This window comes from Arvicanthis niloticus, chromosome 14 (genome assembly GCF_011762505.2).
Source record: "Arvicanthis niloticus isolate mArvNil1 chromosome 14, mArvNil1.pat.X, whole genome shotgun sequence".
NCBI classification, from domain to species: Eukaryota; Metazoa; Chordata; class Mammalia; order Rodentia; family Muridae; genus Arvicanthis; species Arvicanthis niloticus.
Genome location: NC_047671.1, coordinates 62,776,458 through 62,781,529, shown reverse-complemented (window position 1 = coordinate 62,781,529; position 5,072 = coordinate 62,776,458).

The following is a 5,072-nucleotide window of genomic DNA, read 5'->3' as shown; positions in this document are numbered from 1 at the left end:
TGCTGAATCCTTCCTTGACAGATTAAAAAACACGTCCTATAGATGAGCTGACTGGAGGCAAGGGAGGAAGGGAGATGAGTTTCTTCCAGCAGAAAGTTCTAGAGTTTGGGAAGGGTAGATATTGAAATGTCATGTGTTCAAGAGTACAATTCAGGGAAGAAGAAACAGGATCACGTCAAGCTGATAGTAGAATGAGTGGGTATTTTGATCTGTATGCTTATATCATTTCCAAAAATCATACCTTAGAGTAAAATCAGAGCCTTAAAGGAATCCAGTACACCAATACACTTTTTTCAAAAGACTTTAAATGTGCAGCATATTTCGAAGGAGCAAAAAAATGTGGTCATTTTGGCTTTTAAAGAGTTAATAACCATCCGCTATATAAAATGTCACTTAAACAAAGCATCATGGTTGATATGCAACTTGCTTGGCAGGGTGCATGCACAAAGTTCAGCCACCAGCACCTCATGAACAGCTTGGTGAAGCACTCTTGTAACACCCACGTTCAGAAGGTGGAGGGGTCAAGGTCATCCTCAAAGCCAACCTGTGCACCTGAATCAAACACAGTGAGAGATACAAAGAAAATTGTGGTTTCAGCTGAGGCCCAAAGAAAATGAAAATCTGGTCAGCTTTATTGGGTCAATGGGTTCAATTTCCCATTTTAAAAAAGTTTAAGGCCAGCCTAAACTATATAGTGAGTGGTGGGCCACCCACTTACAGATATCCAGCAAGATCATGATTCAAAAAACAACAAATAACACAGTATTTTAATACCTCTTTTAAAGTATTAGGTTACACTACATTCTTACCTCAACCTTAAAAACTTGCATTCTTTAATATTACTAAAAATCAAACAAAACACAGTTACAGTTCCTGCTTTGACCTAAGAAATCAATGACGCCTATTATTTTCAACTTAGTTCAGACAGTCACATCCTCTTGGTCCAGGGACAGCAGAGAAACAAATTCTTTTCCAGTAGTACATTTGGCTTTTTTAAAAAGCCATAAAAGTTAAGAATATCTGTGTGTGATCAAACCGTGGCACACAGTCTCCATCTGCTGCCTGTGGATCAAGATGTAGAAGCCTAGGCTCCTTCTCTAGTATCATGTCTGCCCGGAAGCTACCATGCTTCCACCATGATAATGGACTAAACCTCTGAAACTATAAGTCAACCCCAATGAAATGTTTTCTTTTATAAGAGTTGGTGTCTTGTCACAGCAATAAAATCCTAACTAAGACAGTTCCCAAACTAACTGATAATAAGAATTATCTTGAGGACTGGTGAGATGGCTCAGTGGGTAAAGGCTACTGAGGGTTATTAACTCAGATCTCAATCCCAGCCATTCTCTGCTTCCTGATCCACAGTGATGTCAGCAGCTGCTGCTGTGCTGTCCCCATCGGCCATAGATGAAGGCACTCCACTGCGACGAGCTACCTCGCCGATAAGGAGAACGCCACACTCAGGATTCTTCTGACAGCATTTATTGAACAGCTCTTCAAGATGGAGAAAAGGGGAAGGACGCCGAGCTCAGAAAGCCCGCTGCTTAAATAGAGCTTTGGGATCCCTCATTGGCTCAAATCTTTCATCCAATTGTCATACTCGGTTTTCGCGCCATGCGCAGGCGCATTCTCAAGTAAAGCTTCTGTGAAGAACCAGGAAGCAGAAGCCTGCGCCATCTTGTAATGGCGAATGCGGCTCCTCACACTCCACCATGCCTTTCCCATTTCTGCCAACTCAAAGTCATCTGCAACTGTGAGCCAGAATAAATTCTTCCTCCTTTAAGTTGTCTTTATGGGCATTTTTGGTCATAATGACACAAGAGTAACTGAAACAGGACACCAAAATAATCATGTTTTATTCCCCTACCCTGTGTTCAATAATTTATGAGATTTCCCACTAAAGCAGCCCCCATGTACATAAAATAAGGAAAGGGCCTTTGAAGGCACTAGCATAATTGAGAGCAGTAAACACTAAATAAGATATATAAAAGGGGATTTTTGAAAAAGGCTTCAAGTGTCAGTTTAGCTGATATCCCAAATCTAGATATTAGTTCTGAATATATCTTTTGCAACTAAGTAATCGATGTGCATTTTTAAAATATTCTGTCCATTGTCTTTTTTCTCTTAACATATGATTCCATCCAAGTTAAATATAGTACCACACAAACAATGCTTCTGACTTACACCAGGGAAAGAAATAAAAAACAGAAAATTGAAACTTTTTTTGAAGGGATGCTGAATGATCAAAAATCAAGGAAGTCATTTCCACCTGAAAGAGGTGGAGTTTGGCTCTGTTTGCTCTTTAACAGATATCCTCTTGTGTCCAGGCTCCATCCCCTGTGTCTACAGAGTCACTGTTCAGAGGGTGTGAGGAGTCACATCCTTGACCCACTACACTCCAATGGGACACACCAATGACTGCAAGGCTCCCAGCTCACACAACATTTCCATTTCAGTGGTACTTCGATGACTTTAGCCTTTCCTCTCTTTTGTGTTTTTTAAGCATGGCCTTATAATTCCAATCAGAAATCTTCTCAGAAATACAGCAGGCTTCAAAGATTTCAATCCATCATGATGGGGAAGGCATAGCAGACAGCCTACTACATGGTAGGCAAGAAGCAGATGGCCTGGGAACCATCTTGTGAGAAATGGTATGAGCCTGGCCTTTTCTTAGTGTTTCATCTTCTACACTCAGGAATCTGATGACCTACTGAGATAGATGCTACTGTTGTATATACAGTTTCCATCCATTTATCCCACTCTTCTGCCTTCTACATATAATCCTAACCTCATGCACCATAATAAGATGTGTGTCCTTCAGGAGAGGACAGCTCCCTCCTCACTGCTGGGGTATGAATCTTAATTGGCATAATCCTAGCACAGAGGCTGCCCCTACACCGACTGCCTAAGCATACAGCAGATTTAGTGAGTGAGACACAAGGAGAAAATCTGCTTGGCAAGAGAGTTCTCTTAGTCTTAAAACAGAGAAGAAGGCTGTGGACCTAAGAGTACCATTCCTGTGCCAGAAAAGGAAACCAGACTAGAGAAAACCCAGTGAAGAGATGGCAGACCTAAAGCAGGCAGACATCCTGAGTCTTAACCACACTGTCAGAATGCTAATTTCATCAACCTGGGGAACGGCTTTCAGCATATAGCTAGCTATCTAGGCCAAAGGCAGAGGGGACTTAAACAGAAGGACATTTAGTAAAGACCCATCACAGAAACTTTCCTTTCCTTTCAGCTGTTCCATTCCTAAACAATAGCTTCTCAGTGTAAGAATACACAATAGGTTTGATGCAATAGTAACTGCCAAATATTCTTATCCTCAGGATGCTGCTCCAGGTCAGAGGAGTCTAGTACCCCTCCTCATAAATTGAGCTGTCATCACACATAATACAGCAGGAGTGATGTAATGCTGGTTCCAGATCTAGGTTTTTCTCCTTCTCTTTCACTCTGGTAAAAGCCAGCTACCATGTGAGAACATTCAGGCTGACTAGCTAGATGATGGACGAGAGGCTAAATACATGGCGAGGTTCCTGGAGCATAAGAGAAGCCACGTAGACCTTCCAGTCCTGGTTGAAGCACTGGAGCTGACACCATAGAGCAAGGCCTGTCAATCTCTGCCAAACAGTGCTTAAATTCCTCACCATGGAATTGTGAGCAAGAAAGCATTTGCTATATATCTATGTCTTTAGAGTGGAATGTTACCCAACAATAGACAACAAATATCAAGTAGTATTGGTTGGACACAAAGGGGATAAAAAGTAGTTAAATGTGGAGACAAACATGAGTGGTCGTGGTCAGGCAGCAGATGGTTAGGCTACCCCAAATTAGAAGTTACAACGTAAAAGCGGTTTTTCGTGAAGTTTTTATAGTAACAGAACAAAGAAAGTCATAAAAATCAAGGCACTTTACAAATATATTGGTAAAGATATCAGAGGTGGGTTGTGGCCAAGAGGAGAAATCTCAGCTGCAGGCTTTGGACACAATCTGATAACACTTAGCTTTGGTGTGAGTGAAAGCTAGTGGTCTCCTAAGTTAACACATGTCTATGGAAAACTACATCCCAAGTGATTGACCTAATGGCCACAAAGCTACCAGGTCAGATCCACAGGAGTGTAACAAAAAGGCTAAAGATGGCTCGAGATAACTTGGCTCTGGACCTGCAAAATCCCAAACTCTCCAAGTTATTGAAGTTCTAATCAGTCAGCCTTGCAAAGGTTAAATTTGAAGGTGTAGCTTCTTTCTTGGAAGTTTTGCTCACCCTCATCTATTTGATATTTTTAAATTGCTATTATTTCACAATGCCTATGATTATTGATAGTTCTAGAGGCTAGTTAGTGGACATGGTTTTCAAATATCTGATTTACATGTTAGCTAACAAAAGAGAATTTAGTTGTTTCTATGTTATCATCTTGTTACCCTTTTATTAACTTTTTGAAATAATTACAACTAAATGAAAAACTATTCATAAGAAATAACTTGATATCTTTAACGAATACAATCTCTCACAAAGTAAAGTACCTTAGCTTTTAAAGGGGAAAAGGTGGGGCTGGAGAAACGGCTCACCAGTTAAGAACATTTGCTGTTCTTCCAGAGAAGCATGATCCATTCCCAGCACTCACATATACCTGTAACTAACTACAGTTCCAAGGGACTGATTTCCCGTCGGCACTGCACACCCATGCCATATAAACAAAGACACAGACACATAAACAAAAACAATAAAAGTAAATATTTTAAAATGGTGACCACGGGACCTAAAAAGATGGTTCAGAGGTGAAGAGCATTTGATGCTTTGCAGAGGATCAAGGTTCAGTTCCCAGTACATACAAGGTGGTTCACAACCATTGTCACTGGGTTCAACGCCCTCTTCTAGCTTCTGCCAACAATGAGTGGTGTATATACAGGTAGGCGAAGTATTTATACACAGAAATAGTAAATATTTTTAATAGAAAAACCCGACTTTAAAGGCGTGTCTGGAATTTGATCTGAGTCAGAGCAGCTTGGCTTTGTGCAATGACTAGGGCTGCAAATAGAGGACGCTGCGGCTTGCCGCACAGAGCAAGAAG